The sequence below is a fragment of the Rhopalosiphum padi genome, chromosome 3, assembly GCF_020882245.1.
Source record: "Rhopalosiphum padi isolate XX-2018 chromosome 3, ASM2088224v1, whole genome shotgun sequence".
Taxonomy (NCBI): Eukaryota; Metazoa; Arthropoda; class Insecta; order Hemiptera; family Aphididae; genus Rhopalosiphum; species Rhopalosiphum padi.
Window position 1 is genome coordinate 43827127 of NC_083599.1, and position 16976 is coordinate 43844102.

At 26.7% G+C, this 16976-nt stretch overlaps 1 pseudogene; it reads right to left on the minus strand.

Annotated features, from left to right (window-relative positions):
- Positions 1-15916: 15916 nt before the first annotated feature.
- Positions 15917-16542, minus strand: LOC132925075 (uncharacterized; annotated as a pseudogene).
- Positions 16543-16976: the final 434 nt, after the last annotated feature.

The window sequence follows — 16976 nt, forward strand, 5'->3', positions numbered from 1 at the left end:
CGACAATTAACAGGTACCACTATACGGTTATCTGATAACCATGGTAGGTAGGTACTTAACACCTATAATCCTATTAGTCAGTGAATTTGTTACCAGCTGCAACGTTACAGTATCCGATCATAGTCGCGTAAACTGTAAAGCCCGATTTCATTTACAACCGTAACGGCTATAATAATATTCATTGCTTGAATTGGGAAAGCAATAGGAGATGCAAAAGTGTGAAAAACGTGTGCGTTCCTGAATATTTAAGTGTCTTAGCTAGCAGAGGTGTACGCACTAATATTTTTAAAAAGAAAAGGGACTCCATTCCCTCGCGCCTTTCTCAGTTCAAGCACTGATAATATTATATGTTATAAGTTAATTTATAATAATAACATATACTTACTCGCGATTTGTCATAACGTGATCATACATTATTTATTAAATTCTGATTTTCGAAATTTAAAGTATATATTTAAATACAATACATTTTTTTTCAAATACTTTAATTTTTACACTGTTATAAATTATTAGTTTGATATAATTTTTTTTTCCAAACAGTATTTACCCTTCTTTTTTACTGTGCATTATTTAAGCAGATGACTTTTTCAAATTTTTGAACTATCTAAATTAAAATTCAAACGATTAGTATCCAAATAAAATAACATTTTTATTGCTAATTAGCATATTAATAATAGTCTGTTAATTTTAAATCTCATTTGTGTATATTCGCATGCAATTACCGTTGGTTAGCATAATATATCAAAATATATATCTACCATTATGAGCATAATATTATAATAATAATATAATACAGTTGGTTCACTCGAAGTGTACACTGAGTTTGCCTATACAGTACGCCTGCTTTGCAATAAACAATCACGGCTGTTATAATAATTATAACTATTATAGCTAGTGTACATTTTTAGTTTTTTTTTATTTAGATTATTATTGTATCGCAGTAAAATCTGTTTTCAATGTTTTCCTACTTTCCAATTTTACATTTTTATACCTACATTTTACATACCTACTTACAACCGTTGATTACAATTAGATACCCGCACCTATTATTGTATATTATGTGAAAACGTTTAATTTTTTTTCATAATTTATAAAATATTTCTAATTTTGAGAGAAGCAAGTAATACTTATATATTGATTTTACAATAATGCATTATTTGATTTTTTTTAAATTTAAGTAGGTATTTAAGTATAGGTATTCCAAAATTACCATTGAAGTGCATAATATGCCATTTTAATTAAAATAAATAAAATTTTATATATTATATAAGCTGTAAAAGTTCAAAATCTATACGATTTATTAACTTACTATTCTGAAATCGCAAACTATTTTTTTCCACTCTTAAGTGTATTATATGATATATAATTTTTATTTACCATTATGTTGCCATATTTTATTTTCCTCGATTTTACCGAAAAGTACTTTTATTAAACTATATCTACTACTAGATTCAATTTCCAATCTTTTTCAGGACAATTTTCAGTCTTATATGCTGCTCTACCATTTGACAAAAATAAATGTATGTAATAAATAAATTTGTTATTCATCACCGTGAAAGTTTAACACAGACACAACTCCCGAATAAAACTAGGAGAAAACTCATAGGTGCCTCTCTTCGTGATAGTGACATATATTGAGTGTTGCGTATAGGTATTTGAGGAACATTTATTTTTTATGCACCCACATTTTAATACGTCGTGCAGCGTAACATTTATTATATAAAATTAATATAAGTAAAATATTTGATCAGGTATTGAAATCCATTTAAACGATCAAGGAAATATCGATTGTACCTAATATATATTAATATTGTGATGTTTATACACCAATATTAAAAATATATTTTGTTATGATGTATGGACCATCGTTGAACAGTTGTTATACCTATGTACAGGGTGCAAAGAAATAATCAGTACAGTTTTGAAAGACTATTAAAAAAAAACTACATAACTTACAAAAAAGATGTTAATTTTATTTTATTACATCATGCCGTTTTATACATTAAGTTTTGAAAATTACATCAGAAAGATAATAACCCCCCCCCCCCCCCCAGCAGCAGCAATACATTGTTGAAGGTGATTTTTGGAGTTTGATGACCCGATGATAAGATGGTCCTCGCGCTCATTTGATTTGAGCATTTGTGACTTTTTTTCTACGGGACTATCTGAAAAGAAAATGTTTTTAAACGTCGGCCTCACCTTGGATGAAGAACTTAAAGATCGAATTTGGGAAAAAATCACCGCTATACCCGTCGATATGTGCAAAAATGCGGCCGAAAACTTCAAAAATCGCCTTCAACAATGTATTGTTACAGGGGATCATCCTCTTTCTGCAGATGTAATTTTCAAAACTTAATTTTTAAAACGGCATGATGTACCAAATAAAATAAAATAAACCTCATTTCTGTAAGTTACTTAATTTTTTTTAATAGCCTTTTAAAACTGCAGTGTTTGTTCGCCGTACCATAGGCGCAACTAGGGGAGGGGGACATGGGTGGCTTAGCCCACCCAGTTTTTGAACGTAATTTAATTCTCGAATCTAATATATGTATTATTATCAGTTATAACTAATATGTAATACGTTGCTGTGTTTATTATTAATTAACGCCCGTTAGGGAAATTTTACAAAGGTAGATTTACAAAAGAAACATACATAATATTATTATTATTTCAATACAGATAACATATAAATAGTTTACAAAATAATACACAGAACATAGTAGATGTAAGCACATATTTAATAGTTTTAATTTATAAGACGTTGATAAAATGATTCCTACATGATTTCCTCCCGTTCATAGTTATTACTTATTAGTATTATTACTGTAAGGGCGGTTACTTTCCGGCAACGAAAAGGACAGAAGAAGAATATTATATTAATTTAATTAGGTTTAAAAGCTTTGTAACAAACTAATAAAAATATTATATTAATAGCTATGAACTGTATATTTATATTCTTATTCAAATTTATTTAGGTAGCTAGTCTGTAAGTAACAACGTTTTACTTTAAAAGCAACGATTAACGACTACAGGTAAGTACTTCTAAGCAATAAAAATATAAATGTTAGTGTTAATAATTAATACTAGTGGTGTAGGGGCAAAACCCCCTATGGGTCACTGATATCATTAAAATTTAGCTTACCCAGAAATAGAGCTCTAGTTGCGCCTATGTGCAGCACTCTATATACCTAATTGGCCGTGGAGAATATATCAATATATCTACCTATTTACTATGATTTATGCTAATATTATTAAAATGACCAAAGAAATTTTACACGACGTTGTAAAATTGAAATTGAGACTTCGTATTATAAAAGTTTCACTAACTGCAATTTCTTGATTTTTTTCTAAAAGCTGTTTTATAGAAATCTAGACCGACTAAAAAGAACAAGAACCAGGTAGATTATATAATATAATTTATTCAGATTCATTGATGATGAAAATATTGAAAATTGTATTTTGATTGTTTATTTACTTTGGAGCGTTTTCTGATAAGGAAATAAGTCAAAAATAATAATGTAGATGAAAGTGACGATAATAAGAATGGCGAAGAAATATTTGACATGCAAAAAGAAACTAGAATCGCATTAAAAAAAAGTAAAAGTGACTATTCAAAAGTATGGTGGTACCGAAAGCTTTCAATTAGTTTCACTATAAACTAAAATTGCCACACTAATTATAGTCTTATTTTGTGTTTATTATATAATATGCAAATTGATTACAAATAATAGCATATTGGTTTTTAGATTTTGCAAGCCAATTTCTAATATTATCACTCATTTTTTTGTATATATCTTAATGATATATTTTCAATATCTAAAAAACGAATTTGTAAGAATTTGCAATAAATACAATTAACTTACAAAATATTGGTATATTTTTCGAATAGATCAGAACTTTATGTAAATAATATTGTTTATAAAAAAATAAAACTATTCAAATTGAATAATATTTATAAACTATTCAACACCAGAGGCGTGTCCAGCGGGTAGGCCTGGTAGGCCCGGGCCTACCCTTATTTTTAACCTTTAAGTATACCCAAAATATGCATTTTAAAATTATATTTATATAAGCACACTGAATACTGAATATAAAATGTAACAAATTATTTTTATAACCAAGTCTGTCCTAAATTTTGGTCCTAGACGCGCCTCTGTTCAATACGTGTTAATATGTATCAAAATCCGTTATGACTCATAATAAATATTATTAAATGTTAAGGTTAGTTTTGAAGACGTATGGTACAAGTACCTATACATAAATATTTTAATGTGATGTGAAATACTTGAATAGGAGACAAAGGTACATTATAATAAAATGGTTCACCACTTAACATAAAGTACATTGAACATACATATTATTTTAATAATACATCATATTGGTAGGTAGGTTACCTACCTATTATAGTGCCGATCATTTTTTTGCTAGACAGCGGGTATTAGTTGAATATGATTGATATATAAATATAAAAACGTTTTGTCTTATACCTATTTTGCTATAAGTGCTTTTACATTAGTGTTAATAAAATAGTTTTAAATATTTGTTCATTTAATTTAGGATTGTTTAACTCAGGAATCCGAACTGTCAGACACTTTTTATAATAGAAAAAACTTCAATCATCAATAATGATCGTGATTTCTGGTAACAAAGTGGTTATAGTTGATACTTTGAGTGACCAAAAAAAAAAAAAAAATTATCACTACTTTTAATAATAACAAAGGTAAACAAATACGGGATTTAAAACCGGCACTTAATGATAAAAACGATTTGTTCCTTGTTATAATATAAAAATAAATAAATATAGTTACTTACATTTTGCACTTGATATTTAAACTCCTATGTAAATTAATATAGATTTATTTTAAAAATTTTATAAGCATTAGAAATTAATTAGTTTTTTTTTTGTTTTGTGGTGTATACAATATTGACAAGAATGCTTATGGCTAATCATACAATTTAAAAACTTAAGACAAGATTCCTCATAAGTTCTTACATCAAATTAAATATATCAAAAATACATATGTTAAATGTTTAATAAAATTTTCTAATTAGAAATGTGTAAGATCTTAAATTTTAATTAATATAGGTTCAAAAATTTAAGTTAAGGTTTCACATAAGTTATTTTAATAGAAAAATCAAAATCTCAAAATACACATACAGTTGCATAATTTTTTACTATAGATATTTAATCTTCAAATTTTGATAAAATTGCAGGAAACAAAATCAACTATTTTAATTATTTCGTTATAATTCATAAAAATCATAAAATATTATTTATCATAACTTAAAAATTATCGTTATATTTTATATAATTATTAACTGTAGACAATAATGACGTTTTTAAAGTATTTAGATTAATTTTAAATTATATTTATGCGACGATCCTATATAATATACCGATCTACTGTACATTTATGTATTAACTTTACATTAATACTGTTAAAAAACAGTTAGAAATACATGAAATAATATTTTATTATTCGTTAAATCAAAATTGAATACTTATTGCACCAGTATATTATAGCTTTAAGCTATAACGAATAAGTTTAAGTATTTAACATTTGGTTTAACGGAAAGGAAGACAAAGGTACTTCACAGTTAATTTGCTTTAAAAAATGAAATTTAAATTAATTTTTTTTTTTAAAAACTTAAAAAAATAATCTTTCCTCTCAAAATCATTTTATTATACGTAAAAACAATTTTTTTAAATTTCGAGTTTTACTAGAAAACTATTATTGTTCAGCGATTAAAGAATCATCTTATATGTGAGCCGTACGGATTTATTTCATTTTTATTATCCAGGGAATTCCTTATTACGAGTGGACTAGAGAGGACTAGACGCATAATTAATTATAGGAAATAACCTTTCTCAAATCCGGTGTCGTTATAAACGTGTATATATTAAATAAGTAATATAAACGAGAATGGGTAATAATGTAATATGTCGTTTATACTCGTTTAATTACATATAGACATACTATACATAATATATTATATTAATACGTGATATAGTGATGTAATGCAAAAACCCATAAACTGGCAAGACTTGCACCACGCATATATGATAAGTGTATTTATACAAAGTGAAGCGTTAAATAATAGACTGCACTAATTTATTATTTAATAAGTCAACTTTTGTGTTTTTGAAAAAAATGTATACGTACAATATAGCTTTATAGCCATAGTTTTTAAATTAGTATAAAATAAATTAAATAACACAGTTTTCACGAAAATAAAATTTAATACGCGAGTATCAGAATAGACGTTTAGTTTATATGAACAGATAGTAAAATATTGCAATACCACTATTCCACTGAATTAAATAAAAAGAGCTTATTAAATAAAAACAATGTATGTTATATTTAATATAAAATATTAGTAAGTACTTACATCAACATTTTTAGAAAAGTGTCCTCTGTATTTGATGGTATTACATTATGTGGTATTAAAAAAAAAAAAAATACCCACAGTTAAAAATTAGTATTTAATAAATTAATTATTTACTTATTTGTGTAATCATATTTGCACCAATTATAATATTATCTACCTACTTCAAACACTTCAAATTACGTTAGAAAATCGTTTTATGATATAAACACAAATTAACAAAGAAAGTAACTAACCGAGACAAATTAAAAATGGATCACCTTTTATAATAGAGGATGTTTTGGGTAAGATCGTTGCTTAAAATTAATAAAGTACTCTATAATATAAATTTAATAATATAATATACAATAGATTATTGGACGAAGTTAGTGAAGCTTGTATTTTAATAAAACTAATAATAAAACACACACCTGATATTATAAAAAAAATTCTATGATAAATAGGAACAAAATAATATGAAAACGTGATGTAGTACTAATACTGTATTAACTGATAGGAAAGTTCAGTGTCAATTAAAAGGAAGATAATAAACATAGATTTATAGTTAATATGTTTTAAATGACAGAGGAGTAACTATCCATAAAAAAACCTACAGAAAAAATATTTTATTCGCCCCTAAAATAATAGAAATCATACTGCCTCTATTGCCCCTGCTATAACTATGACACTGATGATTGAACATATTTATTTCAACTCCCTGATCGTCCGGTAAAATTGCTTTTATTGTGTATATAGTTATATTATTGGCATATGAATTTTTTTTAATTTTTGATCACAAAATTTAAGCACGTGACCCAAAAAGATTCATTATCCTCATCTACAAATGTTATATTCATAATAAATACATGCCTATTTTAAATTAGCTGTAATAATGTAATGCATTAGAATGTAATAATATATACATGAATACATAAATATACAATAATATACAAATACATATAATATATTATATTATAACGTACATAAGTGATGTATGGGTCAATATAACCAACGGCTGTGGATTTTCAAGTGTCATCGTTATGAACGTGATAAGCGAGCCTCGAAGCAGTGGACTATAGACAAGATTTCGATTTATCTCTCAACATACTTTATTGCAAATGTTTTTATAAGTATAGCGCATAGGTAAATATAGTTAGTTAGCATTTATGATACAACAGACTGTAAATAGATAAGTTAGGTACTAGGTAGACAGATACTTGCTAAAAATACTTTTTGAATGTAATACAAATTCAGGTATTTGATTATATTATAATTTACTCGAATAGATTAATACACACATTAAAATATTCGGTAAGTTCTTTGTATATTTTTTGTTAATATTGCTACAACACCCTTAAAAATACTTAAGAAATAGGAGATTTTAGCGAAAACCAATTAGTTAATTTGAGATGAAAAAAGCTACCAAAACACGCACCAAAATGGTAAATCCATCATTATGAACTTATAAGTGCCTACCTCTACTCCTCGAATAAGGTACCTGTAAGTAATAAAATATAGATTTTAGGGTGTAATACGATTTCATTTGATTACAGTATTCACTGTAATAATTATATAGTTTACACTGTAAAATAAAATTTAAATGAATATTCACTAGTGCTCTCTTTCGAGTTTCAAGTAATTACCAATAATTGAGCTGAATAAGAAAATAAATAAGCTTTAAAAATATTTTAGTTTTTTATCTTTTGAATACTTGGTCAAAATAAGAGAAGTGTCATTAAAATATTTACTTGACGCCTACACACACACACACACACATACATACATACACATACACACACATATATATATATTTATACATAATATATACAACCGGTTAATCTTTATGGATACCTATGATTACACGAAATACAGTTTTGTCGATTACAATATGTAACTATTATTATTTTTAATCGTTTACGCGTCGATGTAGAAAGTTCTATGCAATAATACCTAACTATTATAGGATTTTAAGAAGCAGAAAATAATATATTGTAGTCGTGATTTTATTATGCTTATAGTGTAATTATATAATGAACAAAATGCGTACCTACTGATGTAGTGATGTGTAATCCGGATTCATTAAACATTTTGCGCCCAGACGAATCGCCGGGTTTCTCATAATACTACTATAAAATGCGCAGACTAGACTTACCTAATCAATGGAAATTAAAACACAACACATATTATAGTATAACGTAATTAAGTTTTTATCAAAAACGTTATTTCTCAATCTCGTCAAATTATATTAAAATATAATTGTATTTAAAAAAAAAGGATTTCTAACAGATGAATAATTGTGACTATATATTATTAGTCTTTATGTGCCAAAGTGAAAAAATTGAATTGATAGTAGGTGACCTAGTACTACCGTACTATGACGAATCTCTTAATAGGTATTTAAATATATTATCATTTATCACTATTATTACTATGTTATGTACTTATTTTATACTATAGAGCATTTTACGAGTAGGTATAGCTGTATATGTGGCACACTTGTTAAGTATTTATTTATTGTTTATATAGTTTTTACGTTTGTTATACGTTGAGTGAAAATTATTTAACTATTATATATTTATTTTGTTATAAAGCATTTTGTTTTTATCAAATAATTAAAACCAAATATAGATAACCTACTGATATTTACAATGTTTCAAATATATAGTATATATAGTCGGATTTTAGGACAGGATGAATAGGCTGCAGCCCAAGGGCTCTCACAGTTTTATAATTGAACGGTAAATACATTAAATACAGAAAAATATATTTAATTTTAATTTACACATCATACTTAAATATATTTTATAATATGGAACTTTTATTTTTATAAAATTTAAATATTAGGTACCTATTTTTGTATTTTATTGTACTAACGTATGTCATAATGTGATATGCATTTAAATTTCAAATAAATGAGAGGTTATAGAATTTAGAGGTTTTTGTCCCGTTCGCCATCACCGTGCACAGTGGACAACATATTATCGAATGCGTTTCTAAGTATACATACACGGAGGCAAGGACTCATACCGGGAATTATACATTAAAAAAACATAGTAATTATATGGCGGTCAACGTCGAATTCAGAATTTTATGTCAAAACCAATTATCGGGAATATCTACAATCATTATTATTATGTTCTGACGTAGTACCTACAACGGTAAGTGAATGTTTATACGTTACAAAGTTACAAAGTTAAAAGTACCTATACCTACACAAGGTTTTTACTGATTTTAGTAAAGACCATATTATAAATGTCATTATTATATAGCGATATTGTTATCGCTTTCTATAAATTTAAAAATGGAAGAATTATATATTTTATTAATAACAGAAATGTATATTGTCCTGTTTATACATTGGGGCCTTCGCAATATATTCCACCCGAGGGCCACCACATTGCCATATCAGTGATTCCCAATCTCATCTATTCTACGCCCCCTTTGGAGATTTTCAAAAGTCTCGTGCCCTCCTTCCATAACAGTAAGTAGAAAACAGTTGCTACTATAGACGTAACTTTTCTGCAATGATAAAAAATTGGCTCAACGGAGCAACCGTTTCAATAGTCTATCAATCTTAAATAAAAATTAGGATGCTTATTAGTTACCTACCTACCTAATAAATATATTAAATTGAGTCCTAAATAGTTATATATATTTTTTTTAAGTAATAAGTCGAGAAAATTAAAAGATATGAACTATAATCATGTTTAGGTATATTAATAAATATTGTGAATTTGGAATAATTGGCATGCGAAATTCCAATAATTGAATTATCCAATTAATTGCTACACGTAAAGTTATAAAAATAATACTTGAGTTAACTATGTAGTCATAGTTTAACGGATATGGCTCCTTTAATCAAAAATGAAAAGGTTTTGATTCTTGTTTCCACTAAAATGTATTTTTTTTTTAAAGATTCTCGTACTCACGAATTACGATTAATAATAATTATATAATGTATATACTATATACATTTCAAAGCACTTTTATACTTATAGTAGGTATTACCAACGAATAATTGTATTAATTGGAACATAAATACATTGCGAAAAATTAAAATCATTAATTTCCAAACTTATTTTGCGGAACCGGAAAATCTAACCTTTTATATTTATGTAAAAAAAAACGGACCGTGTTATAACGATCAATATTATTTTGCGGAAACAGGAAGGTATCATTCGTTGGCCAATTTAATTTATCAAATTATGTCAATATTAATTCATTAGAAATAGTATGTCTATATAGACTGCTTAAAAAGTGACAACATAAAATGATTCACGAATTTTTCTTTACGGTAGGTATACAAATATACAATATGCATCATCGTAGCAGACATATTTCCACCTCATTTAATATAAATGTTGTACCAAAAATAACTCAGTTAACAACGGTTAACTTTTTAATCATTAACTCACTGTAATTTTTATATTAGGTCGAATTCACTCTCACACTAAGATAACAACACAAGGTTGGTTCTGCTGAGCGCAAATTAGCTATGTTGCGTGTGGGTGAGAGAGAGAACACAATTAATAGTGCTCTGACAGCATCTCAAAACTATTAAATTACCATAAAAATAAATAAATAGATACCTACTGCTTATAATAATTTTGGCAGAGTTTGTTTTTTAGCCGTGGCCTTTGTAGTGTGAAGGTAAAATCGCCCACACGGCTTGTGTTTTTGTTAAATAAAATGTTAGCCCCTTCCCGTAAAACGCCAAACGACACATCCGCTTGTACTTTCTATAGCAATATGATATGAACGTATGACATAAATATACATATATATATATATATAAATGGCGATTTCCATATTCTAATTCACTAGAATATATACCTACATTATATTATATAGTTTTAATTATACACAGTGGGTTTAAAATAAAAATAAAATGTGCCATACACAATACAATATAATATTATGTACATGGCTGCATCATACGTGTGTATTGCATGTCTATTATTCGTTTCCAACAGTTTTGTTCATTTGCAACGTTTGAATATACGCATACTGCATACACACATGCACAATAGGCGTTTGCACAACAACATTTCGTATAGAAATGGTATAGAAGTATATCGTACGGGTATATTATATATTATTAAGCTATAATGTTATACAATGTAGAAGGTTTGTCGGCGGTAATGTTTAATTTATTTTTGTCAAAAAACAAGTGAAATTGCAAATAATAATAATTGTAAATAAAAAGAATAGTAACATAGTAATATTGTTACGTGATTGAAATGTGACCGGTTGCGCGGCCACGGCGATGATGATGATGGTTTTCCTTTTGTCGAATTGTGGAACGGAAAACAACCAGAAATCTGTTAGACCATTCGCTACACGCACACACACACACACACAGATACAGATACAGATACAGTATCTGTTTGTGTTGTTTTATATTATCCCCACGTGATTATGCTACATAGATTGGGTACGTATAATGTATACATATATATATTATGCGCAACCGCCCGGTTTGAATTATAAACACTTTCACTACAACATTCAACTTTTCTTTGAAATAATAATTATTAATCGTATTTAGGAAGTAGTTTTAGAGTTAAGCCGGTGCGGTGGATTATTCACGTAAATAATATAACCGTGGAGCGGTTCCTTTTTAGTCGAAAGTTATGTCGACCGCTACAACAGGCGTACGGTGAAGTGTGGTAGTCGGTAGACTGTCTGCGAAAGGGTATATTTCTAGCAACGTTTCTTTTGTTCATAATTTGACACTCGATTCCGTATCGAGTTCTATGGTGCTTGCATGTTATGGCCTGTTGAGGGGTTTGTACATATTATAATGATGAGTTTGGGTTGTAGATTCTAAACGGACTGATGAATGTAGGTGTCTATTGATCTTACAATAATTATGTGTTTTTTTAAACTATACCTACTTAATATATTAATTATTCAAATCTTACTTACATACTGTTATGTAATTACAGTAGTTATAACAATTTGTGATGATTGTATTTTTTAATATGCTCTTTTAATAAAAACATAGAAAATATACGTTCCTAAAATTCTATCAGAGTATAGGTACCTATATACTAGTATCTTAAGTATAAATTTAAAAAAAAGTATTCTTTATAATAATGCCCGCATCTACTTTTATTGCTTATATATGTGTGTGTGTGTGTGTGTGTATGTGTATGTGTGTGTGTTCTGAATACATTTTAATTAATTCATCATAAATTATTTTTCAATTTGATTTAAAATTTACGAAAACTATACTATTGTGTTGGGCACACTGTTTACAAATTACAATGTATATACTCGGGCAGTTTCCCTTTGTGAGAGACCTTAACGCGCCACTACTTCAATACCTGCTATACATATATACACGTTACTATTTTGATATATATTATATAGATACAAATAGCCTTGTCAAAGCGAAGAAAGCGAGAACGCTCAATCGTTTAAAAAATTAAAACTGTACTTACACAATAGTTCAGCTCACACATAAACTTTAACAGGCTTACTAAAGATATATCATACGTACGTATTTACTTATAGGTGATAAATACAAATTCTGTAAGCACCACAGAACGGTATTTATTAAATAGACACAGACGTTAATGAAATATGATTTTTTATAATAGATTAGAAATTGTGAACATCTTATAAATTATACTTAATTTACAGTGTACTTAACACGAAATAGGTACCTATTTTATTAAATGCATAGTCAAATGCATTAAATTAGTACAAAAGCTTCAATTTTGAACTTTTATTGGTCTTTAGGACATACAATTTGCACATTATTTTAGTATTTTTGTATTTTACCATTTTATTTAAAACGCGTTTGGGAAAAAATTTTTTTTAGAAAAGTTTATATACTAAATTTTGAGCGAAGCAATTAACGTTTTGAGTTTAAATAATACGTATGTATTTTAAGACACTTTTTATAGAAGAAAAAACGCATTAATCTTCAACTTCATGAGTGTTTTCTGTAAGAAAAGTAAATAACCATAATATAATATAATATAATATATATACAAATAATTTTTTTTATTAAATATTTTTTCAACATTAAAGCATTTATTTTTTTAGACAAGGAATAGTTTTCAAAATATTTTGACTCTTTTTGAACTATTTAGAGACATTCGATTTTATATTTAATAGAATAAAATATGTTAAAATTATAATAAACATTTGTTGACAAAAATGTAAGACATTTAACATGAAACGCTTCAGTCCTCATAAGTTGTTGTTACTGAAATTAAAAAAAAAAGTTACAACACGGTAACTTTTTATGAGTGTTGAAATTAGTATTCTTATGTTATTGCAGTAATGCAGTATATAATATAAACACACTTTAATATATTACATATATTATTATATTATTATTATATATTATAATAATGCAGACTACTGTTGTACTTTATTTTAATGTACATAAATGATATTATATATATGTAGGTATATTAAAAAGAAAACAAATTATGAACTATGAATTATGATTAATTATAAATTATTTGATTCGAAAAATACTAAAAAAAACCTACCGATTCAGTTAAATAATTGTATTACGAGTATAGTCAATATACGGTATACCTACGTATAGATATAATATATTTATACTGCAAAGTATTATATTATATTGTGCCATAATTTTTATTAATTAAAATTTATTGCGATTCCCGTGATTGCTTTCGATGATAAATATTTTGATGGGGTCATGAAGAGCTACCAGATTTTTGATACAACCTAACTTTATACTTTGTAAAATACTTTCAATATCTAAGTCAGCATGGCCCTATGTGACTGGTGAACAAACTGAGAGTTATAAAATAATCGTCATAAATGTTATATATAATTGTAAGATAATTAATTATTAGGTACATTAAGTTAAAATAATGTATCACAAATAAAAATAATCGAAACAACTAATGACGAAAAAAATTACCCTTAAATCTCAGAATGATTGTTCAGTTCTTACCTCAAAGTATGTTCTAAAAATTAAATCCTCCTCTCCTCTTGCTCTTTTTATCTATGGTTCGGTATATATATTATTATATATTGCCTCAGAGTCCCTTGATACATAAGCTATATTATTTCAGGTTTGATACTACTTATAATGTTTTTCATTTATCTAATGTAAATTATTATTAAAATAGTCAATTTTTTTTGTCACCTCCGTCATTCTTGCTATAACGATACTTTTATTTTATTCTATATATAAACTAAAAACGAAATGTCATGTAGGTATTAAATTATTCTATTATGATGTGTAATCTATCTATCTAATTGATAATAACATTGTGTTTAAAAAAAAATACACTCATAATTTTGAATGATTAGAGTCCATTGAAGCTTGTGGTGTAATAAAAAAAAATTTAATCTAATTAATTTGTAATATTATTTGAAATAACAATAAAAAAAATCTATATCCACAACTTTTTATTCAAACTTAATATAATAATTATTAATTGTGATTATAAATTATAAATAATAAATAATTTATTATATTACAGTAAGCTATAAAAATTTGCAATATTAGGTTTTTAGTAAAGAGTATATTCTATAAAACGTTCGTGTATTAAAGACAAAACTCAATTAAGTTGTAAATTAAATTATTAAACATTTTGAACAAATGAATTAAACTTAAAAATGTCATCAACTTAATTTAATAAGTAGTTAAGTAAATTAAAAAGAGCTGTATTAAGTATTAAAATAAGTAATAGTCACTTGGAAAGTAATTTATGAAATAATTTAATATACCTACTTAGGTAATGAATGTGAATGCATATAATATTACCTATATATTATGTAGTTTAAAACCCGTAGAATTTGCAATTCTTTATTTATATTTTGGACTCGAGGATTATTTAAATTTAAATTTGAGTATAAATATAGGTATTTATTATATTTTTTAGCATTTATGGTTTACAAAATAAGTAACTAAAACATTAAGAAATAGTATAAAAAAATGTTCTTATTTACTACTTAAAAAGCGATTATAGAATATTTTGTACGATGGCCTAACATTTCTTTTATTGTTTATAATCATATGTGTGATTTATTCAGTTTATTTGCATATAATATCTGCAGTCAATTCAAAAAAAAAATAATAATAATTGCTAGGTTGTTTAAAATAATTAAATAGACTAATCGATCACAGTAAGTAATAAGTACTATGGATTAAATATCAAATAATATTATAGTTATGTAAAGAGTGGGAAATTAAAAATACTATAAAATTAAACGAATTACCAATATAACAGGTATACGCGGCGCCGGCGCTACAAATATTGGCGCTCCAGGCAAAACCATGTCTTTGCTCATCCCCCTTTCATTCTCCTAACAATAATCGATTACAAATATTTTTATATTTTTTTTTTTTAGATATGAAATTTTTGTAAAATAAAAACGATAAAGACTTATTATATAAAAACACTATGACATGACCATAGAGGTAATAAATTATTAATAATAAATAACTAAAAATTATATTTGTAGCAAATAGGTACATTAAAAAAAGGGCTACAACTCGTTTGCGCACATTAAACCTTTTTTACAACTCGATATCGCAAAAACACACAACTCAATTACACACAATAAATATGTGTGGATGTGGTCTTTAAAATTGGCTATTATAATGTTTACGGAAACTTTCTGGGCTATTTGTCGTTTTGGTATTACAATTTGGTTCACAGGCCCATAAAATTGGTGGAAAATTGCTGTTAGAGTCAATATAATTATCTAAAATATAATCTGGAATGTGAAACTAACTGTATTGGGTGCTATCGACGTAAGATCTATAAAGCCATTTGAAACCTCATTTGGCGGTAAATAACTTGAACCATAAAAATACTTCATCCATTTTCCAATTTCCTAATCTTCTAAGTACTCAGATAATAATATTTTATCTTATTGTATTTGCCTGAACTAATTTTGTCCTAAATTAAAGGTGCAGCCAAAAATGTTTTATTTAGGAAAAACGTGCATCACTGCATTATGCGCTGCCTTTTCAAAATCAGCATAAAAATTGATGAAATTAATTTCATTTCCCATAATTTGAAAGCATGTATTGTGTAATGTTTGTACAATTTGTATGTAAGTATTAGTATGTTTGTTACGCAAAAAAATATTTGATAATTTGTAGTGAAGTCTGTGACGATTTATACATTTGTCGTTGTGGTCCGTTTTCAGATAAACGACTGATTTCATTATGTGCAAGAGAGTCTAAGATTTTCAGGTAAAAATGTTGAATGTGCGCAAACGACGTTGTAGCAAAAAAAAGAATTTGTTTTTCGATTTTCAGTTTAAAACTATTAGGTACCTAAATATACTTAAATATCTTTGAGGCGCCTTAGACGTAGATCATACAGGTATACCTCCTTGAAAAACATATTAAACTGAAACTGCCGTAATTCATGATAATCGTGAAAAATCTCGTGTTTACTGTTATTCGTTTTTAAAAAGATTAGTAAATCGATTTTACCAAAAACTATAGTTTCGCGTGAATATTTTCGTTTTTCATTATTTTTTTTCTCAGTAATTTAAAAAGTATTGAATATTTTTAATTTTGACGTCCTAAAAGTACCAACTAGATTCACTTACTATCGTGATTGAAATTGAAAATTAAAGAATTTTTCTACTAT